Here is a 22,400-nt window from a genome sequence, read left to right on the forward strand (position 1 = left end):
TACTGAGCAAGTTACTGAGTTAGAGAGACTTTCTTTGCTTGAAGACACTTAGCATTTAAAGGGAATTTCATAAAAGTCATCATTAGACTAATATGTTACAGAGGCAATTGAACAATGAACCTAAAAGTTTTAACTGTGACTTTAGAGAAAGCCTTGCACAGAGCTGAGTGTTTTTGTTTGTACATTTTGGGGGTGGTAGAGCCTTCTGAGACCTGAGCATCGCCCAGGCCCTGGAAAATGCATGCGTGTGCATTCATGTGAAACTCAGGGTCCCTGAGCTCCTGAGGCCTGTCCATGGAGCCCCCTGGGATCCAAAGACCCCGGTTCCTGCTCTAAAATTTATATTCATTGAAAGATAGCCAAGATATTTTTAAGTGAAAAAAATAAATTGCAGACAGTATATCCAGCATGATCCCATTTTTCTTTTAAATGTTGTATATAAATGAATATTTGATACCTGAAGGGGTGGGATCAAGTGGAAGGATCACTTTTACCTTTTGTTTTATGTACTGCATTTTGATTATTTCATAGAGCAAACACATTACTTCTGCAACAATAATTTTCTTAGACATTAAGCTTTCAAAAAATAAAAGTCGTGACCCGGCCAGAGTCAGACCATGTGCGTCTTGTCCCTGGGCACTCCAGCTTGCTGAGATCCAACACTCCAGGAGGCTGTGGTGTGGATAGTGTGAGGGCAAATACACTACCTCGTGGGAGGTGCAGGGTGCACGAGATGTAGGGTTGCTGGATTTAAAAGACTTCAGTTAGGCAGCCATGGCATCTTTTGGAAATCTGTTTCTGAAATATTTGTCTGAAATGAGGAAAAAGCAATTTGGCCATGTGGAAGGTCTCCTCAGATTGTTCTAGGTTACACTGGAACAGAACGGCGAGGTTTAGCACATCGAGCATTTGGTCACAGATCTCTGTTCTTAGGGGCTGGTGCCGGGAGGAGCCCATGATGCTCCTCCTCAGAAAGGAGCAGCGCTGAAACAGCAGATGTTGAAACCCGGCTGCCACAGTTGCCCACGTGGGCACAGCTCCCCAGGAAGGCTTATATTCGGGGGTATTTCATCATGCATGCCTGGATCCTAACAGGAAAGTCTGGAAAATGGGTACATCATGTTTCCAGTTGTGATCCCTTTCCCATCTGAGCTAGAACCACCCCAATAAGTTGGTGAGTAGAACATAGTAAAGTCCTAAAGCACTGACACTCAGCACATCACGTGCTGTATTAAAGGGGGCTCAGCCCACAATGAAGAAAGAGACCAGGCCCTCCCCTGAATGAAGTCCTGGCCTGTCTCTGCTGCTTTCCTCCATCGTGAAACCACGAGCTGTTGAGAGCCCGCCTGGGCCAGCTTCTGCTCCGTCCTCTGGCAAGCTACTGTCGCTGGAGTCATTGCCTCTGCTGTGCTCGTAGCCCGTCCTCTTGAACCTGAACTGGACAGGGGGTCAATCGCCACACTTTGAAACAGCTCTTCCTGGGGAAGCAGGAGAGTGAAGTGACCATGAGCTGTCACTGACGTGGTCTTAGCGACACAGGCAGCGCTGCTGCAGGGCAGAGACCAGCCCCACAGAGACCCACCTGGCACCTGTGGCACCCATGAGGCTGACACCTCTGCCCCACTCCAGGAAGTAAAAGCGTTTATGCGGGTGGGGTCACTCCGACCATCCTATCTTCCATTCCCAGTCCCTCCTTGGGACCTTGGCTGCCAGAGGGTACGGGGACAGCCCGTGACATCAGAGCCCTCATGACGTCAGGGTTAGTGGTGTAACTGCCACCATCGCCCATTCATAGAGTGCTTTCCAGACTAGCAGCACAGCCACCTGAATTAGTTCCATACTTTGATCGTCACGAGACATCAGTGAGCCCCAGATGAGGGTCCCCAGCCAACAGATTAGGAAACTGAGGCTTGGAAAAGATAAGGACTTTTTTCCCAGTCCACTCAGCTCATTAGTAGAGGAAAAGGCACTTGAAACTAGGTCTCTGATCCCAAGTCCAGTGTTCTTTTCTCTCCATTGGCCAAGATTGGGCAAGTGATCCCAAACAAAGCACAGTCCAGCACTGAACCAGGAAGTGTCCCTGGGCATGGCCTGCATTTGTCCTGGACAAGGCAAAGAAAGCCATGCTGTCCTCCAGCAGCAACGACAACAGCTGGTTACCTCTGCCCTTAGCTGTTCCCCCGTGCCAGGCACGGCTGTGACACTCCATGAGCATCACCTCCTGCTCCTCACAGCTACCTACAGAGAGGGCACCATTATTCATTTTGTTAACAAAGAAACCGAGGCTCAGAGACATCAATGACTTGTCTGCAGTCACAGACAAAAAGTGGTGGTGCCAGGTCTTCATTCTGGCTGTGGGACCACGGAGGTCCTGACTCTCAACCACTGTGCTTTCCTCCTGCTCCCGAGGAGCTTGTTCCTCAGCCCATTCCTCAGGCAACCTGACGCCCGCAGGACCTTTACTTGGTAGCAGGTTACGTGATTGAATCAGGCTGAATACTTGCACCTCATCTGTTAACACCACTTCAGCAATGGCGCATTAGGGGCCTGAGAGCCCTTAAACCAGCAACACAACATGCCCTCTTTCTGCAAAATTGCTCTTTCAGATGGCAGTCAAACTCCACGAGGACACAGAGACAGATTCCTCACACAGAGTCTCACTCGGCAGCATAATTAATAAATGTCTTGAGGAGGGTCAGGGAGAGACCTGCGGCCACTGTGCTGGGCATCTGGGGAGTGAAACGCAAGCAATTCAAGCACATTTGTTATTTCCATGTATTGCCTTTGTCAAGAACCGCCATGTTCCAACGGCCAGATGGATTAAGGTTTTTTGGGTTTTTTTATTGTTTCACGTTTAAGTGAAATAAGACTCCCCCTCCCACTTCTGCCAAATAAAAAGAAAAACCACATACAAAGAAGGAGAAAAGGCAGAAACCTAAGCCTCTGTTGTTGACAAATACCACGAAAGGAAACTCTCTTTGTATCCAATAAATGCTCATTCTCGTGTTTCACCAATGTTTTTTTCCTGCAGGGACTAAGTGCAAAGTCAATACAATTTGGTGGAGAGAAATAAACTTACAATGAACTGCCCCACAAAAATGTGCTGATAATGGGAGCAGGATTAAGATTTAGGGAAGGTTTGTGCCAAAACAAGAGAGCCAGCCCCACTGCCTGTGACCTGGAAGTCTCAGCCCCTTGTGTCCCGGAGTTCAGCTTCGGGGTTTGGTGTTCTCCCTGGAGACCCCGGTTGATAGCCGGTGTCTCTGCGGATACAACTTGAACTAATTCCAAGGATAACGACCCAGCCTCCCGTGATTTACTAACCTCACCGCTACGCAGCCGCCCATCAGGGCCGGTTAAGCCTTTAATGGTCCCTGCAGTGTGTCAGGGCTGCTCCGAGAATTCCACAGCCCTCCTAGAACACTGAGGGGCATTGAGTGCCCTTCCCCTCCCCTCCACCTCTCCCCGCCTCACCCCTTATCTTATCAGGTAGCTAATTCCCACAAATTATCGTGTGATTCCGGCAGAAAAATGAAATTGCTCTCAAATCATAAATTTGTCACTTTCTGGACAGCTGCTAAGTCAAGAAAATCTTGACCAAGTGGGGCTTAGTCACTGTTCTGAACAATTAAGACTCGTGAGTGCATTTGGCTCTCTCTCAAAGTAATGTTTATTGATGGGACGGAAGAAAACCGTTTATATGAGATTTAACATGCCATCCGCCCTTAAGTGAGTGCATCCTTCATCGGGGGCAATGTGACCCCCAGCACACTGTCCCAGTAAAACCTCTCTGTGGCCCACAGCACCTCCACTGGGATGTCCTCGGGCTCAGTGTCTCCGTAGATGAGGAAGCGTCTTCCTCAATCCCATCTGCTCAGTGATGAGAGGAACTGCAGGGCCATGGGGCGCACAGAGCACACGGGGCCTCTGAGAACTGGCCTCAGCAAGGACACTGAGGGGCGTTTCTTTTAGATTATCTACCCGGCCTGCCCACTTCTCACCTTCCCCACTGCTGCCAGCCTGTCCAAGCCACCTCACCTGGATTATCACAAGAACCCTCGCTGCCCCTTGTCCCTGCCCCACTCCAGTCTGTTCCCCAGCAGCCTGAAGGATCCTTTTAATTTTTTTTATTAAGTTAAAATTCACATAACATAAAATTAAACATTTTAAAGTGTACAATTCAGTGACGTTCAGTGCATTCACCACATTGTGCAACCATCACCTCTATGTGGTTCCAAAATATTTTCATCACCCAAAAGGAAACCCACCCCCATTAAGCAGTCACTACCCAGCACCCCACCCCCGACCCCTGGCAACTGTTAATCTGCTTTCCATCCCTGTGGATTTGCCATGCTGGACACTTCCTTTAAATGCAATCACATAACAGGTGGCGGTTCTTCTCTGGCTCCTTTCACTGAGCATGTTTCATGTCTCGCCATGCTGTAGCATGTGTCAGCACTTCATTCTTCTTTATAGCCCAGCAATATTCCACATTCTGTTTATCCACTCATCAGCTGGTGGACATCTGGTCATTTCCACCTTTGGACTTTTGTAAGTAGTGCTGCTGTGAGCATTCTCATACGAGTTTTTGTTTGAACACTTGTTTTCAATACTTGGGATATACACCTAGCATTGGAACTGTTGGATCATGATCCTTTTAATTTTTAAGTCAGATCATGTTACTCTTCTGCTCAAAACCCTCCCATGGCTTCCCACACAGAATAAGAACAAAAATATTCACACCTACAGGGTCCCTTCGTGACTTGGTTCCTGCAGCCTCTCTAAACTCACGTACTACTCACCCACTTGGCCCAACAAGCTGGACTCCTTCTTGGTCCTCGGGCCACTCTGATGCCCACCTCGGGCCTCTTCCCCTGCTGTTCCCTCTGGAATGCTCGTGCTTCCCTCTGCCCAAATAACAACCCATTTAGAATGGACTCCCCTTTACCCTGTTCCGTTGTTCTTCACCCAACCTAATAGATATTCATTTGATTTTGTTCTTACTGCTTTTTCTCTTTCTCCCAAAAGACTGTAAGTCCCAGGAGAGCAGAATTTTTTGTTTTGTTCACTGACATTCCTGGCACCTGGAACCGAGTCTGCACAGGCTCCCAACAAGTAGCACATGCGTAAATGCCTGACCCGCCAGGGGGTGCTTTTTGTATCAGGCTATAATGTTTGCTACCTCCAGTTATGGTGAAGACATTATTGCAATCTCTATGCACATGTTAGGTTAAAAAAAAAGGTCAGTGCAAACTAAATCAGGCAGCACACCCAAACAGAAGTATTCTACATGTGTTAACTCAAACAACCTTGACAGGAAGCTTGTGTTAGCCTAACTCACAGGCTTCTTGTAAAGGGGCCGACTTGCCCAGGGTTACACAGCACCAGGATTTACACCCAGCAGGGAGCTGCTCTTAAGCACTGTACTGTATAATCTGCCTGTTTGAATGCATTGAACGAATGAATGAACACATGAAAATATTAGGCTTAGAGATCCAAATTTTCATTTCAAAAATCAAGAAAATAGGCTTAAAGCACTTGCTGTGTTACAGGTTATTAAAACATATTTTCTTTGAAGCTAAGAGAGAGTTTTGAGTTGTGGCAGGACCGTCACTAAAGTAGTGACGGAGTTGGCTTTTGCAGGCACTCGGGGCAACAAGGGCATCTTTGGCGAGGACGGCCGTCCACCAGACAGATGCCAGCGGGGAATTTGAATTTCAGCCCATACATTCAAGAGCATCAGAAATGCAACATTACTTTCCTACAGTGGAACTTAATTCCCATATCAGACTCCCCTGTCACGGAGGGCTAATCGTCACTGTTAAAGATTCTGCTCTCAGTGTCAGGGACTCACGGCCAGAGCTGGGAAGGTGGCCTTTCCGCTGTCCGGGAATCTGCACACAGGAATCACCGAGATGCTTCTCCTGCCTGCCTGACCTTCAGGCTGGAGGGCGCTGGACACGAGCCGGGCAGCTGTGGCGCTCCACCCCCCATCTGCCAAGACACATCCCAGCTGCCCCTCCTGGGGCCTCTCCAGTCCCTTCCTGAGCCCCATCCTCTTTTTCCACCGCCTCCTGCCTGAAGGAATCTTTCTCGGGTCTTCAGGAAAAATCTCTCCTTCTTTTAAATCTTGGTGATTTCTTCTCAGTCATTCCTGCCATGACTTTTTTCCACTCAGTGGCAAATACAAATATAAAAATACATAAAAACTTGAGAGAGGACCACCTGGCCATTTCTTCTTGTCATGCCCATTTCCTGTGGACAGGAACCCAAGGACAAGCCGCTGGATCAGGGAGAGGGAGAGCAGAGCGCCAGGGGACACTGAAGAGGGCAGTACTCCCCAACCATGTCCTTCACGCATTGCTGAGCGCCCGCCACGGGATGGAGGTAGAGAAAGTCTACGTGGAGGGTGGGTTAGTTTCCTCTCGCTGATGTAACCAATGACCACAAACTCAGTGGCTCACAACAACAAAAGTTTATTACACTACAATTTTGAAGAATGGGGGTCCAGAACGGTCCTCACTGAGCTGAATCAAGGCGTCATCAGGACTGGCTCCTCTGGGGCTCCAGAAGAGGATCCATCTCCTGCCTTTTCCACCTCTGGAGGTGCCATGTTCTTTGGCTTGTGGCCCCACGTCACTCTGAGCTCTGCTTCCTTTATTTCTCTCCTCCTCTGGTTCTGAGTCTTCTGTCTCTCTCTTTTCCTTATAAGCACCCTTCTTACATTTAGGGGCCACCTCCATAAGCTGATATAATCTCCCCATTTAAAAATCCTTAATTTAATCACATCTGCAAAGTCCCTTCTGCGTCATAAGTAACAGATTCACAGGTTCTGGGATTGGGATATCTTTGTAGAGCCATTATTCTGCCCCCTAGGGGCCTGAGAGTCTGGAGTTGCTGTGGTAATGCAACAATGGGAGAAATGTAGGGGTGTACGAGAGGTCACAGGGATAGCAGATTTGGGGACCAGGAAATGCTTCTCTGTCTGGGAGAACTGGAGTATGAATAAGAGTTAGGGATTTGAGAGAAATGGGAAGAGGAGGCAACAGAGGGAGGGATTCGGACAAAGTCTAGAACGAAGACTCAAAGACGATAAAGTAAGTAGATGTTCGGAGCTGCGAGTTGTTGAGCCAAGCTGCAAGGGAAGGGTCAGGTGTTCAAAGGTCTGGCAAACCTAGGAAGTTTAGGCTTTATCCCAGTGGTAATGGGTGTTAGGGGAGAGGACCCACATCTGAGAAAAGTCCCTCTTGGCTGCCGTGCCAGTGTAGACTGGAGGGGTGATAGAGAGGAGAGTCACGAGGCTGTTACAGTGATCCAGAGACGGCTGCTGGGGCTGCGTGCCGGAGACAAGGAGAGGCATTGGAGAGATGCAGATTTAGGTTTAGGGCCATCAGGGCTCAGGGATTGACTGGATGTTTAGGGGGCATGAAGGAGAAGGAAGAGTCAGGATGACCCCCAGTTTTCTGGCTGGAGTCACTGAGGAGGAGGAGGAGGCTGGGGAAGATGATGGGTTCCCTCTGAACATGTTGACTTGTTGGCACCCGTGCAAGAGTCAAGTGGAGCTGCCTAGGAAGCCGTTGGCTACAGCTCTGTCATCGGGTTCTTGTGAGGATTAAACAAAATGATCCATGGAAAGCACTTAGCCCAGTGGCTGGCACAGAGTAAGTACTTAAAAAATATGAGGCATGATTATTATTTATTAGTGTTATACTCAAGTCTGTGCTGTGTTTCAATAAACCACATTGTGAGCCATTGGGGTAGGGGGGACGGTGTACAAAAAGAAGGCGAATAAGTAAGGAGAGAACAAGGAAAAGGGTGGTTGTGTAGCTGCGTGCACACCCATGCTCTCACTCCGAGTCCCAAGGACAAGCAGGGGAAGGTGGCAGTTTACCTGCTGACATGGGAGCATCGATTAGCATTAACCAACTATGGAGAGAACAAACCCCTGGGTGCACCTGCTCTGCCGTTCCAGGGAGGGTCAGCCCTGGACGAAGAGTTCCCCAACATCCCCTGGAGGAGTCGGGGGCTCTTAGGCTGATGGCAAGGATCAGCTCCAGGCTGGTTTGTTTTCGTGCGAAGCTGGGTGGGCGTAGGGGGTGGGGGCAGTCCTTTCTCGGCATCAGCAACACCAACAACATCAGCAAACAGTAGATTCTTCTCTTCACTCTGATTTCAACCTAGTGTTGCCATCAGAGAGAGTCCTCTGTCTGAACATCTAGGCACACAGGCACTTGAAAGAATATGGGTGACTTCTCCTAGTGGTTTAACACTACTTGTCCCCCCAGAGAGAATAATTAATTTTCCCAGGCAAAAGTACCATTTGGTACAAGTGAAAGTCTTATGATTTATGAGACACCAGAGGCAATTTATTTCCTTTAAATATTATTATGAACATAGCCACTTCATAAGAGAAAAATGGAATTCAAGGAACATTAACATCTAAATAGTTAACAGCATTTCAAATTCCTGTGCTCCTGTCAGTAGGACAATTTTGGAAGTGGTGAGCACAAGGTCAGGCAATGCAATGAGAAATATCCAGAATCCAGTTGGGTGTTGTTTCAATATCTTTTATGTGTTGTTGGACTCCAAGACTGGAAAAGTATTAGAAGAATGAAGGATTCTACCAAGTTTAAAAGTCTTTAAAACTAGACCCAAGACATTTCAATATCTTAAGAATCAAAGAAATGCAAAACCCAGTCAAGTGAAGCAGCAGACTGAGAGGAGTGCAGAGTTCTGTGAGTGGAGAGAAGGGTTAGGAATTGTGTGATTTGAATCCAGGGAGCTGAGATACTGGTCCCTGAACACAGCTCAGGGGGGTCCCTCAGTCAGGTGGACAGTTCCACAGTCAGCATCCAGATTCCACATGCAAGGTAACCCCAAAGTGTTTTGCTTAATGAGATTGTTTCCTCGGAGGATAACAGCTCCCTTAATTCTGAAACTTTGAGGATTTTTTATATGTAAGTATAGAAATGGTAAGAGAGCTGAACAAAAAGACTAATATTTTTGTGTTAAAATATCTGTACATATTTGGTATTTTAAGTATAATGTTAAGAGAATTTGGTTGAGTTGAGTTGACAGGTCAGTTTTGCAATTCTGTTTTAAAATGCAATGAGTGGTTGATGTATATGTGTAATATTTAAATTGAACTTTGATTAAACTTACACCCAAGCTTGAAGAGGGCTTGAGAATCACCATACTTATGAGTTTAATTTATTGGATTTGAGAGAGTTACTAGGTTCGCAGGAAGGTTTTGTTTGTCAGATCAGATAAGTAGGGTATTGAAATTAAAGCCCAATATGTAAAATGTAAAATTTAAATGTAAAAATGCACTTCAAAATCGAGTTTTCAAATAGCATCAAACATTAATCAAATCTTGCTAGTTTTGTAAATAAAATAGTAAAAGTTGTAAACAGGACTCAGAAGCTCATGAAAGAACTAAGGCATTAATTTTGTAACTTTAACAAATCAAATAAAAATTTTTAAAAACAAAATTAAACTTTGGGGAAATAGTTTTGCACCAGAGTGCCCTGGAGGATATAAAACAATAATACACTCACATTTCAGTGCGGACGGACGTATTGCTGCATCACCACGAGCACTGTTAGCCTTTCTCTCCTAATGTCTCTTGTCTCTTCATCTCCTTGGCTAGTTCCTGCCAGCGTTTCTAGCCCCTTACGCAGCAGTGGCAGCATGAGACACCCTGGCTGCTTCCATTTTGAAGGAGAATTGCTTTGATTCTTCTTCATCACGGATATTATTGGCTTTTGCATTTAATTTTTAAAAACTTTTTTTTTAAGTTTCATTGATAATTTTTTCTTTTTTTTGCAGGGAAAGATTCACTGGGAGCTAACATCTGTTGCCAATCTTCCCCCCTTTTTTTTCCTCCCCAAATCCCAGTACGTAGTCGTATATTCTAGTTTAGGTCCTTCTAGTTCTATGTGAGCCACCACCACAGCATGGCTACCAAGAGGTGGGTGGTGTGGTTCCACGACCAGAACTGAACCCAGGCCTTAGACATGGCGAGCACCGAACTTGACCACTAGGCCAGCAGGGCTGGCTCTTAAAAACTTTTTATGATGGAAATTTCCAACATGCACAAAGCCCAAGGGAAAGTACGCTGAACCACATGCTCAACACACAGCCTCAACAGCTTCCTAACATTTCTCCACTCTTGTATTATCTCCTGACTCTACTCCATTCTTTCTTCTTCCTACCCTCCAGTTTTTGGCTTGGGGTGGTGACAATGAGGCACACTGGACTATTTTCTTAACTGAAGTACAATCAATGAAATGTATAGATTTAAGTGTACAATTTCATGACTTGTGATAAATGCATACACCAAGCAATCAACACCCCAATCAAGAGATGGAACACTTCCATCACCCTAGACAATTCCCTGTGCCCTCTTTCTGTCAATCCCACTCTCTACCGGCAACCAGTGCTCTGATTTCTATCACCACAGAGTTATTTTGCCTTTTCTTTTTTGTGTGTAAGGAAGATTGGTCCTGAGCTGACATCTGCTGCCAATCTTCCTCTTTTTTTTCCTCTCCAAAGTCCCAGCACATAGTTGTATATCCTAGTTACCAAGTCATTCTAGCTCTTCCATGTGGGATGTGGCCACAGCATGGCTTGATGACTGGTGCCTAGGTCTGTGAATAGGATCTGAACCAGCAAACACTGGGCTGCTGAAGTGGAATGCACGAACTTAACCACTCCGCCACAGAGTGGGCCCCTATTTTGCCTTTCTTGAACTTCATGTAAAAGGAATCATATGCTATGTTCTCTTTTGTGTCTGGCTTCTCTCATTCAAACTGTTTTTGAGATTCATCCATGTTGTTGCATCAATAAGTCACTCATTCTTCCTTGAGGTTGAACAGTATTCTGTTGTATGAATAAGACTGCATTTATTTATTATTCATTCTCCTGCCAATGGACATTTAAATTGTTTCCTATTTTTAGTTACTGTGAATATAGATGACATAAACATTCTTATGCAATTCTTACTGTGGATGTACATTTTCATTTCTTTTAAATAGATACTAAGGATTGGATAGGTGTGTATTTATAAGGAACTGCCAAAAAGTTTTCTGGAATTACTTTACTGTTTTACACTCTCATCAGGAATATATGAGAATTCCAGGTATTCCACATTTTCACCAATATTTGATGGCGTCAGTCTTTTTCATTGTAGCCACTAGAGCAAATGTGAAATGGTATCTCACTGTTGTTTTAATTTGCAAGTGTAAGTGTGTGTGTGTGTGTATGTGTGAAGAAATTCTTCCTATAAAAATTGTAAGGGTTTGATCAAGGAAAATGACATATTTTTGGTTAAGGAGCTTATATTTATTAAGATAATTTTTTCCTGTCAAGAAGGAAACCATTAATAGTTTCTACAAATTATATCTTTCATTCCCAGAATAAAGCTTATGTTACCACAGTGGACAATTCTTTTAATATGTGTTATTTTATTCTAACGGATACAATTTGACATACAGTGTTTGCATCTTTTCCCACATAAAATTAGCGTGAATCATTTGGTGGTGAGGGGAACAGGGTAAAGGTGGTGCTATGTCCTTGTCAGGTTTAGGATCAAAAACAAATTCAAGGGGCTGGCCTGGTGGTGCAGCGGTTAAGTGTGCATGTTCCACTTTGGCAGCCTGGGGTTCGCCGGTTCGGATCCCGGGTGCGGACACGGCACCACTTGGAAAGCCATGCTGTGGTAGGCGTCCCACATATAAAGTGGAGGAAGGTGGGCATGGATGTTAGCTCAGGGCTAACCTTCCTCAAAAAAAAAAAAAAACAAATTCAATTTGAACCAGCCCCGATGGCCTAGTGGTTAAAGTTCAGTGTGTTCTGCTTCAGTGGCCTGGGTTTGCTTCCCTATCGTGGAACCACACCACCTGCCTGTCAGTAGCCATGCTGTGGCAGCAGCTCACACAGAAGGACTAGAACAACTTACAACTAGGATATGCAGCCACGCACTGGGGCTTTGAGCAGGAAAAAGAAAAAGGGCGGGGAAGATTGGCATCAGATGTTAGCTCAGGGCAAATCTTTCCCTGCAAAAAACAACCAAATTCAATTCATATAATAACCTCAGTTAACAGATCATTCCCCCACCCCGATATTTTGGAAGAATTTTTATAATAAAGGATTCTTTTCAGTGCAGTGGAGAGAGCATTTACTGAGTTGGGAGAAAAATAGAACTGCTCCAAATATCAGGCAGCACTCACCAGCCCTAGGACCTGGTGGGTTACTCCATCTGTCTGAGCTCCAGCAGCTCCCACAGCACAGAGTAAATGGACAGACAGATGATGGAGGCCTGGCCTAGTGAATCCCAACAGCAAGACTTGGTGATTTGAGATAAAATTTTCCTTGAAACATGACAAGCAACCATGGGTATCCATTAAGCACAATGCCTCCTAGCACATCGAATCTTTAGACATTCATCTTTGCACACGGTATTAATGCTCCCGCAATTAGGTGTCTTAAAACAACAGATTTACTCTCTTACAGTTCTGGAGGCCAGAAATCTGAAGTAAAGGGGTGGATAGGACTGGGTCCTTCTTGGGGGCTCAGAGGGAGAGTCTGCCCATCCAGATCTCTCCTAGCTTCTGGCAGCTCCAGCAGTCCTTGCCATGCCTTGGCTTGTGATCACTCCAGCCTCTGCCTCCGTCCCCACAGGGCCTTCTCTCCTAGGCCTCTTCTCTTCTTCTTGTAAGGACACCAGTCATTCTGGATTAAGGACCCACACTACTTCAGTATAACCTCATCTTAACTAATTACATCTGCAATGACCCTATTCCCAAATAAAGTCATATTCTGAGATTCTGGGAGGGACATAATTTTGGGGGAGACTACCTACATTCGCTCATCCATGGAAACTCAATTTCAGGCTATAAAACATTCGCCTCATTTATCGCATGCTCTTTGCAGACAGGATGTATTCAGAAGATCTGGACTCCAGTCACTGTTCTGCACTGAGCTGGCCAACCCTGGGAAATCTACTTCCCTTGTCTGGGCATCGTCTGAAAAACGAAGTCGGGACAGGCGGCCTCTAAGGTCTGTTTCAATGTAGCTATTCACAAGGTTTTGGGACCCAGGGAAGCCCCCTTCATGCAGGGAAATGTGGGAATGAACCATCAGGAAACAATGTCCAAGCCTAGGGAGAGGGTGTAAGCCAACACAAATAAGAGGTCACTGTTGGGGGCCCTGTAAACCTTGGTGGGGGCAGGTCATTACAATCCTATTCCAAGCAGTCCAGGCTGCAGCTACCCAGAGATGATCCCTAAAGGGGTCTCTTGCTAATTATCACCACTCAGAGACTCTGGCCTGTGGGGCTGTTTTCCTCTGTGGCCTTTACAGGATATTCACGCTATTCTTCTGAGCCAGTTTCTCACTAAACAGTAGAGTTATTACCACATAAAGTAAAGACCTGAGTACACGTTTTGGAAAATGTCCATTGATATCCCCTAGCAGGAACCAAGAGAACAGATTCCATTCACTGAAAGTTGGCAGGCTTTGTGCCACGGACCCTACGTGGCTTCTTCCATTTAACCCTCAAACAACTCTTGGAAGTCAAGAGCTGGTTAATGACTTCCTGCCTCTCAGCTCCAGATTCACCCTTCAGTACCTGCTCCATGGTGACAGCCTGGGCTCCACATCTCTCCTTGGCACTGTGAGCACCGTGTCAGGCTTTGTCACCAGAGGGTGATGGAGACGCACCACAGGGGGAGACACTCCTCCTCTGGGCTCTGCGGGTCCACTCTGCTGCTCCTGCTGCTCCAGGCATCTGCCAGCCAGTGGAGGCATTCCAGTAGGGTTCCACCCCACCCAGGGCCCAGTGACCACCTCACTGCGGCCTCCCCTTCAGGCTCCCTAAGTGCCCTGCACACCGCCTGCGCACCAAGGCTTATCTGCACCCTGGACGACGGTTTCCGGGGCCCTCCCAAAGTCAACACCACAGCCCCAGGCCACGTGCCACCCAGTCAGAAAGCACACTCCCAGCACCCAGCCCCTTGGCCCAGCCACCCGGCTCACCTGCTCAGGGTTGCTCACCAGCTGGGGTCAAAGGACCCTCCCAGCGGTACAGCCACGCCTTCTCCAGCTTGGGGAGGCCCCACCCCAGCTGTCTCCCCTGGGCACTTTCCTTCGGCCTGGGGTACCCTGCAGGGCTCTCCTCACGTCTTTGTAGTGAATAGCTGACCTACCACGGTTTAATATTTCTTTAGATTAAATCACCCTGTTCAAACCATGGCATGGTTTCTGTCTCCTGACTCGCCCAGACTGGTCCCAGCAAGCACCATTAGTATTTCTTTTCTGGAGATGAGGGAATGAGACTTAGAGAGGCTGAATGGTTTATCAGGATTACATGGGGAGTGTGGTAGAGCTGGACACAAAGCCAGACCATCAGCTCTAAAGCTGGTTTCACCACTCTGCCGCGCTAACCAGGAGTCAGAGGAAAGACAAGGGAAGAGGCCAAATACGAGAGTGATAGGCTCGCCTCCTCCTCCTCATGTGTATGTGTCCTGGGTGTTTCAGATTAAAACAAGGGCCAAAAATGCAGAAACGAGGCCAGTTCCTAGAGGGAGATTTTCAACAGTCAAGAATGTCAATAGTCATCTCAAGCTAATTGCCAAAATAAACACGCAGGAAAAGAAAAAGGAAAAAAATCTACTTAAAAATCATTTACATGCTTCACATATGGTCGATACTCTGCTCCAAATACATTTATTTTTGAGGCTATTTGATTTTTGCCAATTTCCTAAGCTTTGTCTTATCTGCTAAAACGCCTCATTCTGCTAAACAAAGAGCTGAAATCCCAGTTTGGGGTCTCGCCTGTATTTGTATTTGGCTTAAAGCAGCCGGATCTCTGGATGATGTATGTCCATCAGCTCTCAGGGACTCCGGTCCCCACTGGGGCTGTGCTCAGAGGCCACACGTAACAGCTTCCATATTCCTGGAAACAAGGCCCCGGGCCCTCTCAGTTTATCCCTCGGGGAACATGGCAATGAGAGTCCTAATTAGCCCCAAATAACAAACCCCAATATTAACGATCTTCCTTGAGGGCTGTTCTGGCATTCCAGATTCGGTAGGAAAAAGAAGTCCAAGTGCCAGGATGAGCTATTTCCTGCTGACTCGATGTGGTGGCCTCTGGACGGGAGTCAGAACACCTGGAGTTGAGCCCTGGCCTCACACTGCTTTGTGTGGCCCTTGTCTCTGCAAACAAGAGGACTGGATTCCAGTCTCCCTCTAGTTCTATAGTCTGTTGACTCTCAGAATCCTTTCCATCTGTTTAGTCACAACAGGTTACATCATGGCATCTCCTCTCCCAAGCACTCAGTGAGCCAGGCAAACTCCTCAAGACCCCAAATGCATTCTCTCTCTGGATTCTCACGACACCTAGGAGGTGAGCACTGTTGTTGCCCACATCATCCAGCTTCTGAGAGATCAGAGCATGGTGGTCCACAGCCGCGAGTCCTCTCCCCGCTCCGACTCTTCCCCCAACCTGACGAAGATGCACCAGGTGGGGTCCAGCAGAAGAAACGGAGACGGATCCATCACTGATTTTTTTCAAACAGTCAGGGTCAGCCTCCCTCCACTGACTGATGGAGGAGAAGGCAGGGGGTGGTGAGAGCCCACGGGGAGGGGAGAAGACAGCAAGTAGCAAAGCCAGCACGGCACACAGTCTTGTGTGAGCCTCACGGCAACCCTGTGAGGGGAGCTTGTTGTTCCCATTGTACAGATGAAGAAGAGGTTCAGAGAGATCAAATCACCTGTCCACGCTTATCAGCACTGGCCAGCAACAAAGCCGCGATCGGAACACGTCTTGTTTGCCTCCTCCTATCACACTGCACTCGGACAATTGTTTCTGAACATCCAGACACATATTTATCAAGGCCAGGGCTGTGTTGACTGACAATGAAATAACAGGTCAATTCAGTGGGAAGGAAGAAAAAGTATTTCTTTAGAAAGTCAGTCTTCTCTTGACACTGTCTGAGCTGAGGTCTTGGGGTCTGAGGCCCAGCCCTGTCCTGAAGGAGCTCCTCTGGACAAGTCCGCCCATGAGAGGCATCCAGGGCAGGGAACTGACCGCAGTGGGGACTGGCCTGTAGTCTGGCGCGAGGAGGCTTTAGAATGGACACGTGGGAGGAGTTATACGAATATGGCCTGAGCAGGGACAAGGCCTGCACAAACCAAGCCATCTTCAAAACAGAAAGAACTGGATTTTTTTCTACTTCTCTTTTGACCCCACATTTGAAGAGCATATGTTGAAGAAGAACCACACTCCAGGTCTTCCTGGCAGATGAGAATAATCGACTCTAAGTACAAAGAGACATGTCCCCAGACTCTCCTGGGATGTAGCTGTGCCCACCGTCAGGGCTGTGCTGGTGACCCGGCTCCCTGGAAGACAGACTAACAAAAGCCAATTTCCACTGTGTAAGCACTCCCAATTCAAACTACTAATGTGTTCACAACCGGCTCATAAAATCCCTGGACATTTAACAACCAGCTCTTGCAAGCCAGTGGGACCAGCTCTACACCACTGAGCAGCCAGCGCCCAGGGGGCAGCCTTATGAGAGAGCAGGGGACATTTTGGACAATGGCCAGGGCCTCCTTCCCCACCACGGCTCCAGCCACTCCAAGATATCCTGTCCTTTTACTTCTTGCAGTTCCTTCGGCCTGGAGAGTTCATCCCGTCTTCCTCCTTCTGAGAGACTGCTCTACATCCTTCAAGACCAGGCTGAGAAATGCTCTGACCATTAAACCTTCCCTGGCCTCTTCAGGTCAGACGCACTCTTGATCTTCCGCCCAAGCCTGCATTTCTGTTGAAGTTTCTGCTTCTCCTCCTGGACTGTGAGGCCTGTGGACAGAGGGCTGGGCTCCTTTCACCTCTGAATGAGGGGCAGACAGAGGGGCTCACGACACATGCTGCTGATGGAAAGAGTTAAACACTCGGATTCCAAGGCAGGCTGTGAACGACGCCCCTCCTTAAGCTGGTCTGAGCCTCCATGTCTCCAGGGGACCCACAGGAGCAGTGCTAACCCGGGTGGCTGGGCGGCCGCTAGCCCGCATGTCCTTTCTCCAGCTGTGGGCAGGGACTGACCAGTGCAGGAGACAGAGCTCCTTCTGGCCGATCTCAGCTCTGAAGGGATGTTCCGGGAAGAGCCCGACCACCACCGTTGGCCTTAAACTTGCTAGCGATCAGACAGAGGGGGGAGGCTGGATTTTAAGACCAGACCCTGATCCTTCTCTCAAGCTCCCCAAACTGAGAGCCTTCCACAGGGACGTGCCCCAGGATGTCGCCCAGGACCCGCCACGAGAACGCGGGCATCAGAGGGAAGGGCTAGATCTTCCAACTGGCGACTCCCCCGGGCCAGAGGGCAGCGCAGGGAAGGACCGGGGCGAGGCGAGAGGATGAGCGCCGCTGAGAGCGCAGGGACGCGCCCCGGGCCCGGGCAGGAGAGGCAGACACCGAACGACGCCCCAACGACGCCCTGACAGCGGACAGCCGGCGTCGAGGCGCGCAGACGGCGGCCAGGGCTGCGGCGGTCACCGGTCACCGGCTGAGGGAAGCACGGCCCGCATCACTGTCCGCAGCGGCGGCGCCGCCCGGCCTCGTGACCAGCACAGGGCTGGCTCACCGGCAGGTCGTGCACGGTGGACCGGACGAGGAGATTTTTCGCAAAAACGAGTTATCGCTGACTGGACACGGCGGTGAAAATGCGGCCTGCGGGCAGAGCCGCCTGGGTCAGCGCGGCGCAGTGGGGCCAGCCCACGGCCGCCACCCGCCCCGCGTCGCCGCTGTCCAACGCCCCACGCCGGCCTGACGCGTCCCCTCCAGGCCCGCACGAGCCTCCGCCCGCCCCGCGTCACCGCCGTCCAACGCCCCACGCCGGCCGCCGCCTAACCCCCAGCTGCCCCAGCCGCCAGCGTGCCGTCCGCGAGCGCCGGCACAGGGAGGTAGGAAAGCGGCCCGCGTGCCCGGGCTGGGAAGTGGCAGGTGCGGGGAACACACCGAGTGTCACTGTCCACACAGCCTGTGGTCCAAAAAGGACCAGTGTGGGGGCCGGCCGTGGCCGAGCGGTTAAAGCTCCACACGCTCCGCTTCGGCAGCCCGGGTTCGCGGTTCTGATCCGGCCGCACCTACTGCGCTCACCAGCCACGCTGTGGCAGAGTCCCTCCTATGAAATCGAGGAAGACGAGCACGGATGTTAGCTCAGCGGCAATCTTCCTCACATAAAAAAAGAGGACAAGTGTGGAGGCAAGTAGGCAACGTGCAGCTAGCTCTCGGGGGTGTGGCGCAGGCGGGCACGGGCGTCAACTGTGAGCGTCTCGCGGTAGCAGCACGCGGAGATGCCCGTTCCAGGAGGGGGCCCACCGCGTGGCTTGCAGCGCTCGCTCAAGTTTGGATGTTAGCTCAGCGGCAATCTTCCTCACATAAAAAAAGATGACAAGTGTGGAGGCAAGTAGACAACGTGCAGCTAGGTCTCGGGGGTGTGGCGCAGGCGGGCACGGGCGTCAACTGTGAGCGTCTCGCGGTAGCAGCACGCGGAGATGCCCGTCCCAGGAGGGGGCCCACCGCGTGGCTTGCAGCGCTCGCTCAAGTTCCTCTCAGAACCGCAGGTTTCTAAGCTCTGCTGCTCTCCCGTCAGGAGGCGGGGTGCCGCCCAGGCCCGCCCTGAGCCCCCCGGGCCTCGGGACCCCTCCCGCCGCGTCCTGCAGGTGGAGACGCCACCCCGGCCTCAGCTGGAGGGGAGGCCGGGGGAGCGGGCGACGGGCTCAAACAGGCCGCTGCGGGAAGGCCTCCCAGGACCCCCGGCGTCTGAGGGCGGGTCCCAGCAGCCCGTCTCTGAGGCGACCGCCATGGGGAAGGGACCTCGTGTCCCCCGCGCGCCGGCCTTCGGACTCGGGCGGGTCAGACGGGGCGACGGAGACTCCCGGGCGGCGGCAGGCCCTGCGGCTGGACGGCACGAGCCGAGCCGCTCGTGGGGTGGGAGAGTGTCACAGCTCCGGGCCGCGCAGCTGCCCCCGGGCCGGGGCGTCCCCGCCTGAAAATGGCAGCCGCCTGTCCCCACATGGCCGCGTCCGCAGTCCCCCTCGAGCACGCCGTTGCCCCTCGGTGAATTCATAGGCCTCTCAGCGGGACGGCAGACGCTGGCCCGTGCAGCCCTCTCCACTCCGCCGAGAGCTCCACGAGCCGACCGGACCCCGCCGCTCCTCCCGCTGTCTGTCAGGGCTGGTAGGCGACGCCCCCACCGAGTGACAAGACCACGGACACGGGTCGCCGTATTTTTAGACCTCAGAAAAACCGGGACAGCAGACATGGGACAGCCTCCCCGGCCTCCTGCCTTTGCATGGTGAGGGCCCGGAGACATCTTAGAGAGATGGCGGCTGTCCGCTGAGACAGGGGACGGTCCTGTCCACGGGGCGCGTCCGCAGGAGTCCCCCCAGTCGCCGTCACTAGAGGCCGGCAGCTTCCTCCTCAGCCGCTCCCTCTGACGTAGGCCTCCTTGGGAAAGCAGGATGCTGCTTTTAAAAAGTGCTCATTGACCTTGAACTTTTAAATGTGTTTCTCAATTTTCCCCTTTTATCACTGTCCGGCTAACATTATGCTATGTCATTTCTTAAGTTCCGGTATTTAACATAAAATATTGAATGAAAACATATTTTACAAACAGGCTCTGCAACTGGATATGGGGGGAGGGAACACGCGGTCACGTCTGTCCTCGCTCTGGGAACCTGACAAACGTGCCCAGTATCCGAACAAGCGAGACGGCGGACGCGTTCTCTTGGCATTCCTGCTCTGGCCCACGGGCCGACGTGCCCTCCACGGGGGACAAGGACAGAAGTCGGGGTCAGGGACGCTCAGCTCTGCCACACATGAGCTGTGTGACCCTTCTGAGAGCCCCAGTTTCTTCATCTGTGAGATGGGACGTTCCAGGAAGAGAATGCCTGTAACTGGCCCTGGTCTGTACACAGATGGTGCCATCGCCACCGCGTGATCTCTATTGGGAAAGCCCTCGGTGCGTGTGCACATCACTAGTGCAGGCTCACAAGGGTCATCTGCACTCTGTTCCTCATCCGTCTCATCTCTCTTCCCAGAGTCTTCCCCCTCTTTCCACTCGCTCCTTCCTCTCTCTCCTGGAGTCCACTGCCTCCTCGTGGCCCTCAGAATCCCTTCTCACCCAGCATCACCATCGGCAATGTTCCTGGGACGCTGTGAATGGGGAAAGCAATGTGTTTCAACCAACCCACCATCCACAGCAATCTCAGCTGCATCCTCCAGACCATCCTCCAGTCCTCCCGCTCCATAAAAATACCTGTCATTCCTCAAGCTCACGTTTGCTCATGGGTTCTGCCTTAGCTGCTTGCATCTGAGGTCTCTGTGCAAGGCTTCTGCACACCGCTGGTCTCAGTCTGTGCAGAAAGGTGCTGACTGTCCAGACTTGGTCCTCAGGAGTCTGCCCTCATCCCCTCGCCAGCCTGGTCCTCAGGAGTCTGCCCTCATCCCCTCGCCAGCCTGGTCCTCAGGAGTCTGCCCTCATCCCCTCGCCAGCCTGGTCCTCAGGAGTCAGCCTCACCCCCTCACTAGCCTGAGGCCCAGCCTCCATCAGGAAGACTCGACTGTGTACCGCTGTCTGCCGGCTGGGCTGGTGGGTTTCCAGCCGTCTGAGAGACCACCCTTCCTATGCTGTCTGGCTCGCTCTTTCCTTCTCAAGGCCAGTCTGAGAACTAACAGAATCACAGTTTTGCTTGAAAAACAGAGAAAAGCCCAGACCTGCACTGAAGCAGCTGGTTTCTCTATGCAAGGACTCAGACCAGGTATGGCTGTTGTCATCATGATCATTTCAACATGTTTATTAAGTTCTGCACAGGTTTCAAACACTTGATAGGTAAAAAGGTCACAAGAAGCAAAGACCTGGATGAAAAGGGCCAAGACTTCATATTTTCTTGAGGTTTTGTTTTCCTTACTGTGGATCTTACGCATTTTACCTGTGAAAAATTCTTAGAAGCCACTCTGTCTGCTGCAAGGCTTTGAGGAAAACACCCCCGTCAAGAACCCTCGTTCCACTCACACACCCCTGACTCACCTGTCGGTCCATGATCAGAGGTGCGGGAGGGATGGGGCTCCAGGAGCCACTGTCCCCTCCCTGTGGAACCCAAGAGAGCCAAGCGAGTGGATCCTAGTGGGAGCAAGATGTGGGGAATCCTAGCTGCCAGCGAGGCTGCCTGCTTACAGGGAGTAAATCCTCTCCAAAGTGTGTGCGGGTCGGAAGGTAGAGACCTGCTCTCATGATGTGGGCTGAGTAGGGGCAAGGGCTAGTGTGCAGGTGTGACCATGCCCCACGCTTCCTGTCACCTGGGAAGGCCTCCCCCGCTGCCTGTGAAAAGTCACTGACAGGACAGGCAAACTGAAAACAAGTCTCCTCACAGATGGATTCACCTGGACTAGCGCGTGCAGCTCCTCTGACCACACGCAACACAATGTCCACAGCCCCTAGAGCAGTGCTGCGGAGCCCCGGCCACATTCACAGCCACCCTCTCTAGGCTAGAAGGTCCTTTGCAGTCCCAGGGTCAACCACAAATCTCAGCAGTCACCTCTCAGCAAGTATTTCTGAGGCCTGCCATCAGGTCCTGGCTCCGTAAAGTGAGGTGCACAGCCCAGCAGGGCAGCATCACTGGGAGCTGGTTAGAAGTGCACATCCCAGGCCCACCCCAGGCTCCTCGGGGATGCCCCTGGACAGAGGGTCGAGAAGTCCTGACATGAGAGACACGGGAAGGGTGGCCTGTCCCTCCCTCTAGATGCTCACCTGGCTGGAAGATGATAGGAAACAACAGCAAGAGTCAGGTCTCATCATCAAGCCACTTACTCTCACAGAGCCTCAGCTTCCCCATCTGTGGAGTGGGAGGTGCCTTGCAGGCTGTCCTGGGTGGGACAGCGCTGCCCCCCACGAGGTACTCCTTAACTACTCATGCTCTGAGTACTGCAATCGCCTAGAGGTGAGATGTCACGGATGGCTGGACTGCCTGGGAAAATCCAGCAAGGGGAGGGGGCAGGAGGTGGTCTTCTAAAGACATGGAACCACAAACTGGACCAGGAACTACAGTGAATCGAGATGGAGAAATGCACATTCTGACAATTGCACCTAACATGCCCAGGAGACAGAGAGCTCCAACTGACCAACCTTCACCCTGACGATGTGCTGACGTCAGCACCATGGTCTCAGAAACACACACACAACGCCCCCAGCGCCCTAGAAAAGACAGAACATGCTGTGGCCTGTGGGGAGGCTGGCAAAGGCCCTGCTATGCAAACCTGAAGTCAATTCTGGTTTGGGCATACGGAAGTGGGAGGTGGGCTGGCTTGTCATCTTTCAGAACTGACCTGTGAAGACGAC

The 22,400-nt window shown here is 50.6% G+C and overlaps 1 non-coding gene across 1 annotated transcript; it reads right to left on the minus strand.

Annotated features, from left to right (window-relative positions):
* Nucleotides 1–13,892: 13,892 nt before the first annotated feature.
* MIR8990 (microRNA mir-8990) lies at nucleotides 13,893–14,037 on the minus strand. Its single transcript, NR_127996.1, has one exon. It is a non-coding gene; the product is annotated as a microRNA mir-8990 (primary transcript).
* Nucleotides 14,038–22,400: the final 8,363 nt, after the last annotated feature.

This window comes from Equus caballus, chromosome 7 (assembly GCF_041296265.1).
Source record: "Equus caballus isolate H_3958 breed thoroughbred chromosome 7, TB-T2T, whole genome shotgun sequence".
Taxonomy (NCBI): Eukaryota; Metazoa; Chordata; class Mammalia; order Perissodactyla; family Equidae; genus Equus; species Equus caballus.